At 46.8% G+C, this 20477-nt stretch overlaps 1 long non-coding RNA gene and 1 pseudogene across 1 annotated transcript in view; both read right to left on the minus strand.

Moving 5' to 3' along the window:
- LOC110261066 overlaps window positions 1505-20477 on the minus strand; it is a 39622-nt gene continuing 20649 nt past the window's right edge. Inside the window, exon 3 of the long non-coding RNA XR_002344821.1 lies at window positions 1505-2306. This is a non-coding gene — a long non-coding RNA (uncharacterized LOC110261066). The remainder of the gene's footprint in view (window positions 2307-20477) is intronic.
- LOC100620573 lies at window positions 14029-15254 on the minus strand (annotated as a pseudogene).

The following is a 20477-nucleotide window of genomic DNA, read 5'->3' on the forward strand; positions in this document are numbered from 1 at the left end:
GCAACGCCGGATCTTTAAACCACTGAGCAAGGGCAGGGACCGAACCCGCAACCTCATGGTTCCTAGTCGTTAACCACTGCGCCACGACAGGAACTCCCCCACCTTCCATCTTGATAAAGAGAAGTACCGAGCATTTGAGGCTGCTTTCTGAGTTACAAGTACTAAAAGTGCTACCACGACGGCTGTAGCTGGATCTCCACTCAGACTCCCTTCACCGGCACGGCGTGCTCAGCCCCACTGTGACAGGCTCGCCAGACTGAAAAACTTCCCTCCATGGACAGCAGGAACCTGCCCCAACGACGGAATGGCAGAAACCAGTTGCGCATGTTACTCTGAAGAGGACTTGATACCCGGCATGCCTAAGGTACTCCAGATAGCTAACCACCAGAGCCCTCATACAAAACCATGCAAGGGCTCCAAAAGACATTTCTCCAGAGATGCACAGACTGCCGCAGAGTGCTTGAAAAGAAGCTCAACGCCTGTCATTAGCTGCAGGGGACATGCACATCAAAACCACAGCAGGATACCGCCTCGCACCTGCTGGCACGCACATAAAACAAACGGAAAAAGTGTCGGCGGGAAGTGGAGAGACCTGAACACCTGTGCATCGCTGGAGGGCGTGTAACACACATGGCAGCAACTGTGGAAAATGTGGTCTCCTCAAATGGCGGAACACACACAGCCCAGGACACAGCCCATGTTCCTAGGTGTGTATCCAGCAAGACTGAAGACAAGGACCTGGCAGGTGTGTGCACACCCACGTCCGCAGCAGCATTATACACCACAGCCAAAAGATAAAAATAACACAAGCGCCCATTGGCCCCTGAATGGATAAACAATGTCGTAAATACACAGAATCGAGCTGGTGTCAACCCTAAGCATTTAATTTTGGTATGTGTGTGCCACAGTGCGGAGTGACCTTGAAGACTTTCCAGTTAGACAAGGCAGCATGACCTTGAAAGCGTTATACTTGGAGAGACAGGCAGATGCAGACGGAGAGGTGCGATACGATGGCACTTCTGTGAAGGGCGTGGACTTCCTTGGGCTGGGTGGAGAGCGGAATTTTAAGGGCTCCAAGTCTCTGTACAGGGGGTGGTGATGGCCTCTCAACACGTAAGGGGGACTAAAATCACAAGTATGATGTCATATGTGTTTGACAGCGGCACAGACACGTTTAAGATGGTCACTGGTCAGTGATGATGAAACGTGACCATGGATGCTCCAGAAGCCGATGGATACATCTGCCCTTCCTATGGGGGTCTCCACAGCTCAGGAGCAGCACTTAGGAGATCCAGGCTCCCTCAGGGTCAGAAGGAAGGGGCTCAAAGTGGGGAAACATAAAGCCAAAAGATGAACGGTCTGCATCAGCCTCAGACGAGAAGCTAAAAAAGCAGTGATACCAAAAGTGGAAATGGGATTTGATATGGAGGAGATGACAAAGGTGACCCCCAGCACCGGGATGGAGTGCGTGGCTCTGGTCTCGGGGGGCATGGGTGGTGGCCAGTGGGGGTGCGAATACACTGCACCCCCTGGTGGTGTCTGTGCAGGAGGAGCACCATGGAGCCACTGGACTAGAACCTGAGGCCAAGAAACATGGCATCAGGGATGAGCCACAGGAGGACGGTACCTGCAAAGGGACTTGAGGATGAGGAGACCCACTTCCCTTCGGTGTCCGGATTATTCCCCGTGTTCTGTGGACCAGTCATTGTCACGGGAACAGAGAAGGTCATGAAGGAACTGAACATTCAGCAGGTGAAACAGGAAGGACCATTGACCTTGGGGGCTATTTTTCTGAGCATCATCCACCCCAGTGTCCCAGGGATGAGAATGAAGAACAGATAGGTGCTCAGGTCACAGGTGGAGCTCAAGGCAGTGCTGCGAGCCACTCTCTGTATGTAATAGACACACTTCCACTCAAGCCTGGACAGGGGGTTCCTCTGTCACCGTGTGGGGAATCCTAGAGCCGAGAAGAACCAGGAGGTTGGCCACGGCCAAGTGCATGAGAATCGTCTGTGGGTCTCTTGTGGCCAAGTAAGACTGACGAGATGTTGTGGAAGAAGAGAATGACATTGGCCCGAGACCCAACCACCATCTGTAAAAGGAAGATGATTGTCAGAGCCACCTGCTCTGGGTTTCTCAAGGCATCTTTGTGAGGAGACATGGTGAGGGCTTCAGAGCGGCCTGGAGCAGAAAGAGGCTGTGCTGGTATTGACATCAGTGGACATAACAAACACTGGACAAGGATTCTCACTTTTTCAGTCTCCTGAGAAGGGAGACGCTGTCATGCTCCACAGGAGGTGCTCCGCCTGGAGAACACACATAGGACACTGTGTTACACTTTTCACTGTGGTTATTGTGTATCTGTTTCCACCACTTGCATGTCTTGATTCTGCACCTGCATGTAAGGTCCATGCATTTAGAAAGTGAGTCTGTCTGTCTGGTTCAACCTTCTGGTTGGTGCATAACAGACATTAAACAATAGTGCATCCTGAGTGTGTGACTAACGGACAGGAGACAGAATGTACTCTACCCCCCTTAGAATGCGTGGTCATTCTGCCTATTCGAAGAATTTCTTTTTTTTTTTTCTTTTTTGGCTGCACTCACGGCATATGGAAGTTCCCACGTCAGGGGTCAGAATCAAGCTGAAGATGCAGCCTATGCCACAGCGGCAGCAATGCCAGATCTGTAACCCACTACACCGGATCAGGGATCAAACCGGTGCTTCCACAGAAACAAGCTGGATCACCCACTGCGCCACAGTGGGCACTCCTGATAATTTATTTAAAAAAATTTTTTTTTGGGAGTTCCTGTCGTGGCACAGTGGTTAACGAATCCGACTAGGAACCATGAGGTTGCGGGTTCGGTCCCTGCCCTTGCTCAGTGGGTTAACGATCTGGCGTTGCCGTGAGCTGTGGTGTAGGTCACAGACGCGGCTCGGATCCTGCATTGCTGTGGCTCTGGCATAGGCTGGTGGCTACAGCTCCGATTCGACCCCTAGCCTGGGAACCTCAATATGCCGCGGAAGCGGCCCAAAGAAAAAGCAAAAAGACAAAAAAAAAAAAATTTTTTTTTTTGGCTGCACCTGTGGCACATGAAATTCCCAGGCCGGGGACTGAACTAGAAGAAGCACAGTAGTGACCCCATGCCACTGCAGTGACCATGCCAGATCCTTAACCTGCTGCACCACAAAAGAACACCAATTTATCAACCTAAGAAGATGAAAGAAAAAGATGCAAAAATATTGAGATTACAAGACTGGCTATCTAATTTTAGTACTGTTTCAAGCGAATTAGTTGTCACCATTTGAGAGCTCATAACATCACAATTACTGGACACAATGTAACTTATAACAGTCAGCCCCAGACTTCTGATTTCTGGTTTTTCATGCAAAAAGCTTGGAAGTTACCACTTGGTCCTAACAAGAAGGAAAACACTGAATAGACTGAAAATCCTTGCGTCATTAAGAGAGGAGAGAAAGCAGGGGACATCCGTTCCCCCAAGGTGGGAGGGGTGGACAGGTGGAAAGAGAGCATCAAGGATTAGTAGACCCATGATGGAAGCGCCTCAGCAATAAGACCCAGGTTCAGAAAACCTGCACTGCAATCCATGGAAAAAACGCCCCTTTGTGCTTTGGGCCAGGGTTGGGAGGGGAAGAACTACATCAAAGCCACTGTGTTCTTTTTTTGTTTTGTTTTGTTTTTGGTCTTTTGTCTTTTTAGGGTGGCACCCACAGCCTGTGGAGGTTCCTAGGCTAGGGGTCCAATTGGAGCTGAAGCTGCCGGCCTGTGCCACAGCCACAGCAACGCGGGATCCACGTCATGTCTGTGACCTACACCACAGCTCGTGGCCATGCTGGATCCGGATCCTTCACCCACTGAGCAAGGCCAGGGATCGAACCCGCGTCCGCACAGGTGCTCATTGGGTTTACTGACCGCTGAGCCGTGGCAGCAGCTCCTAAGAGCACTGTGTTTTTCACAAGGTCTGCCTTCAGGAGAGATTGGTTAACTGGAGCCTAACCAGCTGGGGTTTTCTCAGATCCTAACTGGCCTGGGAAGGGAGACAGCCAACACCAGCCCACTCTGGCCATTCTGTCCCATCTACTGGGGAGAAAAATATCAGAGAAACACGTGTGTGTTCACAGAGGCACAGGCTCACCGAGAGACTGAAACCTAATGATAGGACAGTGGAAGGCTCCTCTCTCCCCCACTGCATCTGTGCATCACTAAGGGTTTATTACCAGTAGTTCTGTTTACCCAGGACGTCATGTCCCTGTATCACGAAAAATTACTAGGCATACGACAAGGCACAAAAATGATTGGAAGACACAGAGTAAGCATCAGAGTAACACATGGCAGGAATGTTGGGATTATCAGACCAGGAAAGTAAATCCACAGTGACTAATACGCCCAGGGCTCTCATGGATAAAGTGGACAGCATTCAGGGACGGATGGGCCATGTGAGCTGGGAGATGGGAATTCTGAGAGAGAACCACAAAGAAATGCTAAAGACCAAACACACCGTCCCTAAAATGAAGAACCCCGATAGGCTTCTTAGTAGGTGTGGAAAGAAAACTTTCAACGGAAACCTGCAAACCGAAAAGCCAGGAGAACAGAGACTTAAAGAACACAAGCCAGAATATCCAAGGACGATGAGGGAACCACCACGGGGGTAACACGTATAACTGGGTTACCAGAAGGCAACATCGAGAGAAAGGCACAGAGGAAACACTTGAAGCAACAATGACTGAGGGCTTCCTCCAATGACAATGCCAAACCACTGGTTCAGGAGCCCAGAGAGACCCAAAGAGGAGCAATGCCTCCCAAACCCTGTACCTAGGCATATAATACTCAAAATACTACATATTTGGTGTTCCCGGTACAGCAGGTTAGGGATCCAGTGTTGTCTTTGAAGTGCCCCATTTCGATCCTGGCCCAGTCCAATGGGTTAAGGATCCAGCGTTGCAGCAGCTGTAGTGTAGATTGCAGCTATGGCTCAGATCTGACCCCTGGCCCAGGAACTTCCATGCACCATGGGTGCAGCCGAGAAAGAAAAAAACAAAAACCCCTCACAAAATACTGTATGTTCAAATACCAAGAAAAAAAGTCCTTGAAGAAACCCCAGGGGAAGAAAACTCCACCCAACCTATAGAGGAACAAAGTTAAGAACGACTTCCAGGAGTTCCCATCGTGGCGCCGCGGTTAACGAATCCGACTAGGAACCATGAGGTTGCAGGTTCGATCCCTGGCCTTGCTCAGTGCGTTCAGGATCCGGCGTTGCCATGAGCTGTGGTGTAGGTTGCAGACTTGGCTCGGATCCCGCGTTGCTATAGCCCTGGCAAAGGCCAGCAGCTACAGCTCTGATTAGACCCCTAGCCTGGGAACCTCCATATGCTGCAGGAGCAGCCCAAGAAATGGCAAAAAGACAAAAAGACAAAAAAAAAAAAAGACTTCCAATTTTTTTTTAAATTTGTGATTTTCATTTTTCCATTATAGTTGATTTACAGTGTTCTGTCAATTTCTACTGTACAGCAAAGTAACCCAGATGTCTCAAAAACCAAGCAAGAAGAGAGTGGATGAATTATTTAAAAGTGTTGAGACTAAAAACTCACCAACCTAGAATTCTCTTTCCTGTAAAATTATCCTTTGCAATTGGATACTGGGGAGTTCCCTTTGTGGCTCAGCAGAAAAGAACCCAACTAACATCAATGAGGATGCAGGTTTGATCCCTGGCCTTGCTCACTGGGTTGGGGATCTGGGGTCGCTGTGAGCTGTGGTGTAGGTTGTAGATGAGGTTCGGATCCAGTGTTGCTGTGGCTGTGCTGTAGGCTGGCAGTTGCAGCTCTGATTCGGCCTCTAGCCTGTAACTTTCATACGCTGTAGGTTTGGCCCTTAAAAACACAACAAACAAGGAGTTCCCATCGTGGCTCAGTGGTTAACGAATCTGACTATGAACCATAAGGTTGCGGGTTCCGTCCCTGGCCTTGTTCAGTGGGTTAAGGATCCACCGTTGCCATGAGCTGTGGGTGTAGGTCGCAGACGCGGCTCGGATCTGGTGTTGCTGTGGCTCTGGTGTAGACTCGTGGCTACAGCTCTGATTTGACCCCTAGCCTGGAAACTTCCATATGCTGCCACAGGAGCGGCCCCAGAAAAGGCAAAAAGACCAAACGAACAAACAAAAACACCAAACAAAAAAACCGCAACAAACAAACAAAAATATATACCGCTGTGTCACAGGTTTGATCCCTGGCTAGGGAACTCATACATGCTTCGGGTGTGGCAAGAAATAAAAAAAAGTAGGAGTTCCTGCTGTGGTGCAGTGGGTAAAGAATCCAACTGCAGCAGCTGAGGTTGCCGCAGAGAGTGGATGGGAACCCTAGCTTGGTGCAGGGGGATAAAGGACAGCGTTGCCGCAGCGGCAGCTCGGATTCAGTCCCTGGCGCGGAAACTTCCACGTACCGTGGGTGTGGCCATAAAGAAAAAAAAAGTCACAGAGAAATAGAGACTGGACTAAGTCAATTGAAAGACTTTGTTGCCAGTAGACCTGCTTTGGAAGAAAAGTTCAAAGAAGCTTTTTAGAGAGAAGGAAAATGATATAGATCAGGCATTCGGATCTACACAAACAAAGGAACAACACTGAAGAAGGAGTAAGTGAAGGTAAGAGGAGAACCTTTATTTTTCTTATTTGTAATGTTAGAAGCAAGTTTGTTGAAAATAACAGTGGCAGTGATTTGGGTGTGTCTGTACACACGCATGTATGTATTTTTTGTACATGTGCTCACATGTAATTCCCATCCTTCTTTGATGGATTCAACAGAGAAATCCCTTTCCTGGAGTTCCTATGACAAACCTGTACGACACAAGCCTCCACTCAGAAATTTTAATTGTGGGGGTTTCTCCTTTGATTTAAAACACCTGTCCATGCCTCTCCAGTATGTTCACTTTTGCTCTAGCCCCAGTGATCCCACAGAACCCCATTTATGGGCAGATGTATTAGTTGAATCTCATGGGCATAAATCCTCCTATGACCCCGTAAAGCCCCACTAATTTCTCCCTACATCACACCTCCCAGGGACGCCTAAGAGCATCCGGTCCCCTCATCTGCCTGCACCTCTCCCCTCCCACACACGGCCTGTGGCCGCCTCCCTCTGGGGCTGAGAGTGTAGTCGGGTGAGTGCTGTGGTCACACCTACACATTGTACGTTCTGTAGGACACACAGAGGTCAGTCCGACAGGTGAGGTGTCTCCCAGACACCATTCATCACACACCCGATTTGCAGAAGGACACACCTGCCCCCACACACCCCGCGACCACCAGCCCCACACAGGCACTCATGGGGGCACCACCACAGCCAGAGTCAGAAAGGAATCCGAATGATTTGTCCTTGTGCTGTCACAGGAACACACATCCCAGTGCCTGCACACCCCCCCCCCCAATGAGCCTTTCTTCTTCGACTGGTGAGGGGCCCAGTGTGGACAGATCTCTCCATATGTCTGGACAAGACGATACAAACCATCATTGAAGAAAAAATAAGGGAGTGAGAACTCCGAAGCCCGTTTTCCAACTATTTTCCTAATGACACAGCTCTGATTTCATGAAACAAACTTTAAGGCAGTTGTCTCTCTGGTGCCTGAGCATTTTTTTTTTTTTTTTTTTTTGTCTTTCTGCCTTTTCTCGGGCTGCTCCTGCGGCACATGGAGTTTCCCAGGCTAGGGGTTGAATCGGAGCCACAGCCGCCAGCATACGCCAGATCCGAGCCGCATCTGTGACCTACACCACAGCTCACGGCAACACCGTATCCTTAACCCACTGGATGAGGCTGGGGATAGAACTTGCGTCCTCATAGGTACTACTCAGGGTCGTTATTGCTGCGTCACGATGGCAACTCCCAGGCAGCACTGTTCTCATTCCATATTTACCACTTAAAGTACACTGCTTATTTTCCAGCATTTACATCATTTTGGAAGACTTGGAAATTAACTGGATTTAATTTGCCATGAAGCCTTTTTCCCTCAGACACCTATGGTCAGTTGATCTTTGACACAGGAGGCAAGAATGTAAAATGAGAAAAAGCAATCTCTTCAGCAAATGGTGCTGGGAAAACTGGACAATTGCATATAAATCAATGAAACTAGAACACACCCTCACACCATTCACAAAAATAAACTCAAATTGGCTTAAAGACTTAAGCATAAGACAAGATACCATTAAACTAGAAGAGAACACAGCCAAAAAATTCCCTGTCATCAACCATACAAGTGTTTTCTTAGGTCGGTCTCCCAAAGCAAGAGAAATAAAAACAAAAATAAACCAATGAGACCTAATCAAACTTAACAAGTTTTGCAGAGCAAAGGAAATCATAAAAAACCCAAAAGACAACCTACAGAATGGGAGAAAATAATTGCAAAAGAGCAACCTATAAGGGCTTAATCTCCAAAATATACAAACAACTCATACTACTCAGCAAAAAAAGGAACAATCCAATTGAAAAGTGGGCACAAGACCTAAACAGACATTTCTCCAAAGAAGACATACAGATGGCCAATAGCCACATGAAAAAATGCTCAAATCACTGATTACTAGAGAAATGCAAATCAAAACTACAATAGATGCCACCTCACACCAGTCAGAATGGCCATCATTAGTAAGTCCACAAATAACAAATGCTGGAGAGGGTGTGGAGAGAAGGGAACCCTCCTTCATTGTTGGTGGGAATGTAAATTGGCACAACCACTATGGAAAACAGAGGGAAGGTTCCTATGAAAACTAAATATAGAACTACCATATGACCCAGCAATCCCACTCCTGGGCAGAAATCCTGACAAAACTACTTTCATTCAAAAAGATACATGCACCCCTATAATTCAATACATCACTATTCACAATAGCCAAGACATGGAAGCAACCTAAATGTCCAATGACAGATGAGTGGATTAAGATGTGGTACATATACACAATGGAATACTACTCAGCCATAAAAAGAACAAAATAATGCCATTTGCAGCAATATAGATGGAACGAGAGACTCTCACACTAAGTGAAGTAAGTCAGAGAGAGAAAGACAGATACCATGTGATATTACTTGTATCTGGAATCTAGTATTTGGCACAAATGAACCTACTGTAGAGAAGAAACAAACTCATGGACATGGAGAACAGACTTGTGGTTGCCAAGGCGGAGGGAGAGGGAGTGGGATGGACTGGGAGTTTGGGGTTAATAGATATAAACTATTGCACTTAGAATGGATAGGCAGTGAAATCCTGCTTTATAGAACCGGGAACTCTATCCAATCACTTTGATGGAACATGATGGAAGAAATTATAAGAGAGAGTGTGTGTGTGTGTGTGTGGCTTGGTCACTTTGCTGTGTGGCAGAAATTGACAGAACATTGTAAATCAACTGTAATAGAAACCCCAACAAATCCTTTTTCTTCCTCCTGCATCAGGTTAAAGACAGACAGAGGGGCGTTTCCTCACTCAGTTAGAGAGGTGAAAATATGGGCAGTACTACGCACATGACTCGAAAATGCCAAGAATGGTGTGAGAATATCTCGGCAGAAGTTATGGAGATGACTACATCCAAAGACGGGGACTTGAAGGAAATCATGGACCTCATTATAGGGTAGAGAGAGTGTGTGTGTGTGTGTGTGTGTGCGCGCGCGTGAGCCCGTGCGCCTGCCTCTGTCATCGGATCATTATCATGTTTCAGGATTTTTAAGTCCTAACACAACTCTGAATATTTGTCCTCCTACATTCAGACCTAACCGTAACGTGTTAGGTCTGAGAAAGTCAGTGGACTCTTTTATGCATGATTGATGAGCTCAGTGGCTCTGATGACATAAGTGTGGTCACAGATTCCACAGGAACCCCATCCCTCTCTCCCTCGTTCTCAGGGACCCCAGGGCACAGGGATTTGCTGCGAACCTCATGACTCTGGCCCCCCTCAGAAACATGCCACATGAATATTCCCACCTTCTACGTGTCCAGCTAGGACATGGATGGGCACTCAGGACAAGGCAGGGTCAGCACCTCTCCCACCCAGTGGTACTAACAGCACAGCTCTGAGTCCCTCTTCTGCTGGACAGCCCTTCTCTCCTGGTTTCTGCCCTAAGATTTAACACAAGGATGCGCTCACCTGCCTGGACATGGCTCCGAGCTCTGCTCAGGGACCTGTCCATCAGGATGGGCCATAGTTATAGGGACAGGGTCCCTGGACCTGCTCTCCCCGCAGAGGTGCCGTTATTATCATGTCATCTGTAGTGTCGGTGACACTGTCTGCATGGAGAGGCTGGGGCGTCTCCAGTGAGGAGCAAATCTCATCCCCAGGGCTCATCCCCCTCATCCACATCTGGTGATTAGTGACACCTCCTGGCAATGACTGGGAAGGTCTATGTGAGCAGCTGAGCAGAGGGCAGGGAAAGTTTTCTGTGTTCCCTGTGGGGGAATCCAAGTGTAGAATAAAGTCTTAAATGGGGTGGAAAGACACTCAAAAGTGTGCCAGGGGCTCCCCTCACTCTGTTTCCCGCTGGGCATTTTCCTTTGTGCTCTCACTTGTGCAAACCACTCCAAAGTTTGTTCACACCCATCATCAGCCTGTGATCTGGGGGCTGGTCTTTCCCATGAATTTAAGTCCCACAGTACTTGCTATTTGTGGTCTCAGGTCTGTTTAATCTGGAAAACAGCCCCTTGGCTTTTTTTTTTTTTTTTTTTTTTTTTTTTTTGCATTTCTAGGGCCGCACCGGCGGCACATGGAGGTTCCCAGGCTAGGGGTCTAATCAGAGCTGTTGCCACCGGTCTACACCAGAGCCACAGCAACTCGGGATCTGAGCCAAGTCTGCAACCTACACCACAGCTCACGGCAACGCCAGATCCTTAACCCACTCAGCAAGGCCAGGGATCGAACCCATATCCTCATGGATCCTAGTTGGATTCGTTAACCACTGCGCCACAATGGGAACTCCTGGAAAACAGCCCCTTGAAGCCAGCGTTTCCCTTCTCACAATCCTCAGGTCTCCTTCGAATCCACGTAGCTCTGCAAGGAGATTGTATTTTGTTCTGAGACATACACGGATCCCTCTCCTTGAGTCTTTGATTGCACCACAAGCCTGTCCCTGTGTTCTGGGAAATGGGTGCAGGAAAGAAGCATTACTGGACATACAGACAGGGATCAGGAAAAATAACCGATTACAAAACATAGAGAGGTGGCACTAGAATTTTTTTTATTTTTATTTTAATTTTTTTTTGTCTTTTTGCCATTTCTAGGGCCACTCCTGCGGCATATGGAGGTTCCCAGGCTAGGGGTCCAATTGGAGCTGTAGCCACCGGCCTACACCAGAGCCACAGCAACGTGGGATCCGAGCCAAGTCTGCAACCTACACCACAGCTCACGGCAACGTCGGATCCTTAACCCACTGAGCAAGGGCAGGGACCGAACCCGCAACCTCATGGTTCCTAGTTGGATTTCTCAACCACTGCGCCACGACGGGAACTCCTAGAATTTTTAAAAATTGATCATTGGAATTATCAATTGATAGATGGAAATTTCAGTTGGTAATTGGATCATGGGTACTAGTTCCCTCAGCTGGGAAAGAGTCCTGATGTCCTTTGTCTGAGGACCACAGAGCAGAGGGCGCCACAATTAATTCCCCCCACTGGGCTCCTTCTGCAGTGCATTCATGCACCGGGGGCAGCAGGCATACCCACATGTCAGACACATGGTTTTTCCCAGTTAAATCAGGGACATAGGACAGCTACTGTTTCTTTAAAGTGTTCAGTTGTTGTCCCTGCCTGTGGAAAGTGTGCATGATAATGATTTTAATGTATTGATTATTCGTTTTTGGAATCTGTCCCCACACGTTTAAAAACTTCGAGAAACTACAGTGAGGTACCACCTCACACCTGTCAGAATGGCCGTCATTAACAAGTTAACAAATGACAAGTGCTGGAGAGGGTGTGGAGAAAAGGGAATCCTTCTACATTGTTGGTGGGAATGTAAACTGGTACAACCACTATGAAAAACAGTATGGAGGTACCTTAGAAATCTAAGTACAGAACTACCATATGACCCAGCAATCCCACTCCTGGACATATATCCAGACAAAATTTTCACTGAAAAAGATACATGCATCTGTATGTTCATTGCAGCACTATTCACAATAGCCAAGACATGGAAACAACCCAAATGTCCAATGACAGACGAATGGATTCAGAAGATGTGGTATATATACACAATAGAATACTACTCGGCCATGAAAAGAATGAAATAATGCCATTTGCAGCAACATGGATGGAACTAGAGACTCTCATACTGAGTGAAGTCAGTCAGAAAGAGAAAGACAAATACCATATGATATCACTTATATGTGGAAATCTAATATACAGCACAAATCAACCTATTTATGGAAAATAAACTCATGGACTTGGAGAACAGACTTGTTGCCAAGGTGGAGGGGGAATGGGATGGACGAGGAGTTTGGGGTAAATAGATGCAAAGAATGGATATGCAATGAGGTCCTATTGTACAGCATAGCACCAGTCTCTTGGGCTAGAACATGATGAAAATAATATAAGAAAGGGAATGTATATATACGTATGACTGCTGCACAGCAGAAACTGGTACATTATAAATCAACTGTAATTCAAAAGTGTAAAAAAAATAAAACCTTTGAGATTCTAAGGACCTACTGTGTTCTATCACTAGTTCCATCACTAGCAGTAGGTAATGAAGATCCAAACAGAGGAGTTCCTGTCGTGGCGCAGCGGAAACGAATCCCACGAGGAACCCTGAGGTTGCGGGTTCGATCCCTGGCCTCGCTCAGTGGGTTAAGGATCCAGCGTTGCCGTGAGCTGTGGTGTAGGTTGCAGACAACGCTCGGATGTGGTGTTGCTGTGGCTCTGGCATAGGCCAGCAGCAACAGGTCCGATCCCAGCCTGGGAATCTCTATATGCCCCGGGTGTGGCACTAGAAAAGATGAAAAAAAAAAAAAAAAAAAGACAAACAGAGATACTGATGTCCTTGGTTCTGATATTTGAAATGCTGGTTAGATGCAAGATATGGTCCATGACATGACTTTTAGCTGAGCTGGTGAGAGGGTCCAGATCCGGGTGTCCAGTGTGGACGCCTCCAGTCCCAGGTGGCCACCCTGTACCTGAAATGGGCTATGGGTGTAAGATACACACTGGGTTTCAAAGTCATGTCAAGTTAGAGGGATCCTAAACCATCTTGTCAAGAACTTTCCAGAACTGATAATAGCTTGAAATGACCATGTCGGGAGATTAAAATAATCGATAGCTTCCTTTCCCTTTCTTACTGCGGCCACGTGCACATCGTACTTCCATCTGTAGGTAAGTTTTATCTCTACTGGACCTCGCTGGCCAGACTCAGCATCTTTTCTACCCACCAGCCTGCGGGAAAACAGCACGCAGAAGCTGCGAAGTTGGGGAAGTCAGTGGAAAAGTTGAAGTCAGCCCAGGGATCCCTGGGCAGAGGACCGGTCCCCAGGCGCACACACTGTGCCTGCCACTGAGCTGGTCTCAGACAACACTCGCTGAATTCATGAATGAATTTATTCTGTATGCCTTGATCTCAAACCTGCCCATTTTAGAAACCTCAGAAGAAGAAATTACATAAATTAGACGCACCTCAAGTCTATCGATTTCTCCAAAGGCCCCCACGTGCCTCCACGGACAGCTCAGCTCTGCCCTGAGACTCCACCTGCCGGGGGTGCTCTCACTGAAGGTGGTCCCTCCTCCGCTCTTATCCACACCCCGCTTCCGCTCCTTAATCTCATCAGAACTTGATTTATTTTTGGATGAAGTGAGATTTTATTGAGGACCTAGGGAGTTTACCACAAACAAAGGAGAACCATCTATCCTGAAAACAGCTTTATTTACTTTTTTTTTTAGGGTGGCACCTGCAGCATACGGAAGTTCCCAGGCTAGGGGTCCCATCAGAGCTGCAGCTGCCAGCCTTCACTACAGCCACAGCAAAGCAGGATCCCCCACCCACTGAGCAAGGCCAGGGATGGAACCTGCATGTTCGCGGATACTAGTCGGATTTGTTTCTGCGGCACCACAGTGGGCACTCCTGGAGTATTGTCATTGTTGATAAGAACTGGAATATGGACACACATTGTATGTAGCAATATTAATCCTCATGAAATAAATGGAGCTAGTTTCCAACACTTTCTGCTCACCTCTGTAGAAGCTCCTCATGTTTACATCATGAAATTAAACTTAGAAGTATTTCCTAGCATCATACTCGCTAGATCTCATCGGTTCTTTTTTGGGGGGGGCAAGTTGATCCACTTTTAATATGGAGTCAGAAGAAAAATCTGGTTTTGCCCCCCAGAACCCACTCCCCCCCAATTATTTGGGTTAACACACTTCAGAATTTTAAGTAAACAGTTGCTGCGGCTGGGCGAAGGTAGCCTGGGTCCATCCACCAGGAAGCGTTGTCATTATCTGCAGTGCCATCCAGCTCTCAAGGGGGCTATCAGCTTGGGTCTGCTCTGCTGTAATTATTTCAGAGCTCCAACTTGCTCCAGGCGAGTCAAGAGCCGCCCTCTCTCGTGCATGCTCACTAGATCAGTGCATCCACCTATACACTCTTTACCGATAAAGACCCGAGATACTGTTCTGGCTCCCGTGAGCTGTTGCAGATAATCTTGAATTTTGCTGGAGTCCCTGGTGGCTGTGATACTGACAAATTCCAGAAGCCCTTCTTTGAAGGGCAATGGGCTGAGGAGCTTCTGGGTCTTTCTGCAGAAGGGGCAGGTGGGTTTGATGAAAACTACCACCTTCCCAGGCTGGACTTTGCTGTTCACAGATGCTTGAGCCATGCTAACAGGTGGCCGCCCCCGTGGAGGAAACCCCAATTGCAGTTCTTCACAAAGGCTTTTCCCGTGATTGGCAGGAATGCTGTACAAAGTGCAGTGACCACACTCCACCTCTGTTCCCCAACATCCACACGATTCCTGTTTTTGGCCACATCCACGGCCTGCGGAAATTCCTGGGACAGGGATCGAACCTGTGCCACCAAGGAGCTCCCCACACTCCCTTACACATGTTCTAGTTATACCTTTCTCTGGAGCGTTCTCTCACCTTCACCTGTACACACCCCCCCTTTTGAAGGCACCCCTCTGTGGTGACTGCCCCCTATTGCACACGCTCATGGGTCTTCAGTCTCTCCCCATCTCTCTCTCTCTCTCTCTCTCACACACACACACACCCTGTCTCAGCCTCTGCCTCACATTTCCCTTAAAGCAGAAATGCCTCGTTGCCATGGCTGTGGTGTAGACTGGAAGCTGCAGCTCCGACGGGACCCCTAGCCTGGGACCCTCTATAGGCCGTGGGTGCGGCCCTAAAAAGCAAAAAAGAAAAAGAAAAGAAAGCATTTAATGTTCTACATCAAATCTCTACCACATGTATGAAGTTGTGGTAAGAGAAAAACAAACAAACAAAAGAAATGCCTTCTCTCCCTAGAACTGCCCCCCCCCCTTTTTCCTTCACATCCTCCTGTCACATCGGACCCAGCACCATTCAAGCCAGTTGCTGCAAGATGCCCTCTACCTCTCAGATGTGACGACTGCCTGAACACATCCGACAAGGGCCCGGCTCGGGGGTCCGCAAACTAAGGCCTCAGGACGTGTGCTCGTCTTTTGAAACTAAGTTTTATTGGTTTTATAAGGATGTGTTTAGACTTTTGCTCCATATGTATAAACCCTTACAAATACAGTATTATGGACCAGGTGCCTTTTTTTTTTTTTTTGTCTTTTTGCAATTTCTAGGGCCGCTCCCGCGGCATATGGAGGTTCCTAGGCCAGGGGTTGAATCGGAGCTGTAGCCACCGGCTTACACCAGAGCCACAGCAACATGGGATCCAAGCCGCGTCTGCGACCCACACCACAGCTCACGACAACGCCGGATCCTTAACCCACTGAGCAAGGCCAGGGATCGAACCCGCAACCTCATGGCTCCTAGTTGGATTTGTTAACCACTGAGCCACAACGGGAACTCTGAGAATTTTAAATGACAGTTTCGCTCTAAGCCGGAACACTGATGTTGCTGTTAAGAAATATACTGTGATATGTTTATGGGGAAATTGTGCTACATTTAATCCATGTGTTCAGAGGGCAATGAACCATAGTGGGAAAGGCTCATGAAACATCTCTGCAGAATCCCTTCTCTGTTGCCTTGAGGGATCCATGTTCCAGGTGATACTTCAAGTCTCGCCACCCCATGTGCACACCTGGACCTCGCTGAGCATCCCAAGGAAGGGCATGATCATGCCAGAGGGTGAACAAAGCAGAGCGGATAAAATGGCACGTGGTAGATGTGGTTGGTCTACACATGAATCCCTTTCCCTGAGGGCACACGGAGCCCCCCCTGCAATGAGACACTCACCAGACTCTAAGGAACTGCCTGGCTGACTGCAGCTGGCTCATGTAGAGACACTGGACAAGCTCATCCAATCCACCCCCATGGCCCTCAGCCCATGTCCCACTGAACTGGAGGCACTAGAGTCCCCACCTCTTGCTTTTTTTTGGTCTTTTTCTCTCTCTCTTTTTTTTATTTAGGGCTGCACCCACAGCACATGGAGGTTCCCAGGTTAGGGGTCGAATCAGAGCTATAGCCACCGGCCTGCACCAGGGCCACAGCAATGCAGGATCTGAGCAGCGTCTGTGACCTACACACAGCTCAGGGCAATGCCGGATCTTTAACCCACTGAATGAGGCCAGGGATCGAACTGCAACCTCATGGTTCCTTGTCAGATTTGTTTCCACTGTGCCACGACGGGAACTCCCACACCTCTGGCTTTAAGGCAGGACAACCGTGGTGCCATTGAGACTTCAGCGCCCCGTGGGACCAGGCTGGGATGAGGGTTCAACTGAAACCACCTCCTTGGTTGATAAGATACTTAGGAATACACGTCACTAAGAGGGTGAAAGCTCTCTACAATAAAAACAACAAGACGTGGATGAAAGAAACTGAAGAAGACATAAGATCTGAAAAGATAGCTCCTATTCGTGGACTGGAAAAATACATATTGTTCAAGTGTCCAAACCACACAAGTCAGCTATGGAGATTCAATGCTATCCTGGTCAAAACTTCAAGGGCGTCTTTCTCAGAAATAAAAAAATCATTCTTAAAATATGCTTGGAACCACAAAAGACTTCACATAGCAAAAGCCATCATGAGAAAGAACAAAACTTCCTGTGTTAATTACTAAAAAGCAATAGTAATTCACTGTGTACCATGTGGTACTGGCATTAAAACAGACACAGGACCAGAGTAAAAGAGCAGAGATCCCAGAAGTAATTTCACAGGTCTACTGTCAAGTAACATTTGCCAAGGGAGCCACAAACACTCATCAAGGAAAGGATAGTCCTTTCAACATATGGTATTGGAAAACTGAATAAGGAAATGGAGAAATATCCTATCTTACACAACTCAAAAAGTAACTCAAAATGGATTAAAGACTTCAGCATGTGACCCGATGACACAAAACCCTTAAGAGAAAATAGGGAAGAAGAGCCTCAACATTGGTCACGGCAGTGAGTTTTTGAATATGACAAAAGTGAAGGCACCATAAGCCAAAAAAAAAAAAAAAATCAACAAGTGGGACTACATCAAACTTAAAAACTTCTGCCCAGCAAGAGAAACAACAAAATGGAAAGATCATCTATGAAATGGGAGAAAACATATGCAAGCCATGTATCAGCAAATGGGTTAATCCCCACACATATAAAGAACTCATGCAAATTAATAACAACCACCTCAAATAATCAGTATAAGAATGGACAGAGGAAATGAGACATTTTTCCAAAGAAAACATCCAAATAGCCAACAGAGTAATGAAAAGAGGCTTAATATCACTAACCAGGAAAGAAACTTATCAAAATCATGAGGAACTATTTCCTCACACCTGTTAGAATGGCAATTATTAAGATGACAAGTAAAAACAGGAGCTCCCATTGTGGCTCAGCAGAAATGAAATGAATCCGACTAGTATCCATGAAGATGTGGGTTTGATCCCTGGCCTCGCTCAGTGGGTTGGGGATCTGGTGTTTCCATGAGCTGTGGTTTAGGTTGGAGACACAGTTTGGATCCCGCGTTGCTGTGGCATAGGCTGGCAGCCGTAGCTCCGATTTGACCCCTAGTCTGGGAACTTTCATATGCCGTGGGTGGGTGCAGCCCTAAAAAAAAAAAAAAAAAAAAAAAAAAAAAAAAAAAAAAAAAAAGAAGAGAAGTAAACACGTGTTAGTGAGAATGTGGAATGTGGAGAAAAAGAAATCCTTGTGCACCGTTGAAGGGGCTCTAAATTGGGAGAGCTACTGTGAGAAACCCTATGGAAGTTCCTCAAAAATTATAAATAAAACCACCATATGATTCAGACATTCCACTTCTGGGTGGTGGATATATATCCAAAGGAAATAAAGACGGAAGCTGCAAGACTTATCTGCACTCCCAAGTTTATGATAGCATTGTTTGCAATAGCCAAGGTATGGAAACAACCTAAATGTCCATCACAAGATGAATGAACAAAGATGTCCCCCTCAACCCAGTCATCAGAAAGATGGGAATTCTGCTATTTGTGTCAAAGTCAGTGACCCTTGAGTGAAATAAGTCAAAGAGTGACAAGTACACTATAGTATTAGTTATCTATGAACTCTTAAAAAGCTAAACTTGTAAAAACAGGGAGTAGAGCAGTGGTTTACAGGGTTTAGGGGTGGGGGACTGGGGATGGGTTATTTAAGGGTATAAGCTGGGAATGAATAGATAATAATTCCTGGAGAGCTTGTGTACAGCACAGTGATTATCCTCAATAACACTCTGTTATGCATTTCAAAGTTGCTAAGAGACTAGATTGCGACCGCTTCAACCACACAAAAGAGAATTATTTGAGTTAGAGCTGTAAACTAACTCTATGTGGTAATCATATTGCAATATCTAAATTTATAAAATCAATGCACTGTACACCTTTCATGTATACAATGTTTCGTGACAATTATATTTCAACTAAACATGAAAAAAAATAAAAGATCGTTGTGTGTTTTACTTAAAAATTGTTATCTTCTCAACAGTCATTTTCATCATCTCGAGAGCAGATACTGGGAGCTCTGGGGACCCTTAGAATCAGTAGTAGTCAGGGGCAAATAGGAAAATATGAAGCCAAAATATGAGAGGTGTGCATCAACCATAGATGATATCCTACTAGAGCAGTGATATTAAAAACCTAAATAGAATTCAGCAATTAGATGACAAAAGTGACCACCAGCATGAGATGCCTCTGGGGGGCACCTGTCATAGTGCTGGGGATGTGTATCCAATGCACATTCTGGTGGTGGCTGTGCAGGAGAAGAACCAGGGAACTACTGGACCAGACCATGAAGCCGATAAACATGGCATCAGAGACGGACCACAAGTAGACAAGTCTGCTTGAAAATCCGAGGATGAGCAGAACCAGGTGCCTTGGATATCAGTATAGCTGTGTGTGTCCTGTGGATGAGTGATCTTCACAGGAACATAATGTTTACCAAGACACTGAACATCCAGCAGATGTGACAGAAGGACCCATGACCTTGAGGGCTCTTCCTCTGAGCATCACCCACCTGACTCTCCGGGGATGAGAGTGAAGAAGTGATAGGTGGAGCACAGGGTAGTGCTGCGAGACACTCTCTGGATGTAATATACACATTTACACCCAAGACTGGACAGGACTTGCCTTAACACAAAAGCTAGCTTTGTGAGGAGAATCCCACTGGCGAGAAGAACCAGGAGATTGTCCATGTCCACGTGGGTGAGAATTGTGTCTGTGGGCCTGGCCTGTGTCCAAGCTCATTTGGAGAGACATTATAGAAGAAGAGGATGACACTGGTGAGAGCCCCAACCCCTGTATGTAACAGAAAGATGGTTTTCAGAGTTTCTTTCCTTGGGGTTTTTAGGGCATCTTTCTGAACAGAAATGGAGAAGACTTTAGGGTGGCATGGAGGATGAGTGGGTTCTGCCAGGGCAGACATGGAGACTCTCTCAGCTATAAGACCTCCTACAAGCATTCTGAGCCTTTTCTTATCCTGAAAGTGGAGACACTGTCATATTCCACAGAAGGGACAACCTGGAGAACATATTACTGACAACAATTTCACATTTTTACCATCATTACTTTGTATTTATTTATTTTTCCTTTTATATTCTGACTCCCCACCATAGTACAAAGTCCATGAACTTAGGGACTGTGCCTGTCTTGGTAAAAAATATGGTTCACACATAAGGAGTAATAAGTAAATATGTAGTTTATAATAAATAAGTGAGAGGAGACAGAGATAAGAATATACTTAACCTCTCCCATCCAAAATGGAGTTTCTGTTGTGGCTCAGCAGTTACAACCCAACTAGCATCCATGAGGATACAGGTTCAATCCATGGCCTCACTCAGTGGGTTAAGGATCTGATGTTTCTGTGTGCTGTGGTGTAGGTCACA

Source organism: Sus scrofa, chromosome 6 (genome assembly GCF_000003025.6).
Source record: "Sus scrofa isolate TJ Tabasco breed Duroc chromosome 6, Sscrofa11.1, whole genome shotgun sequence".
NCBI classification, from domain to species: domain Eukaryota; kingdom Metazoa; phylum Chordata; class Mammalia; order Artiodactyla; family Suidae; genus Sus; species Sus scrofa.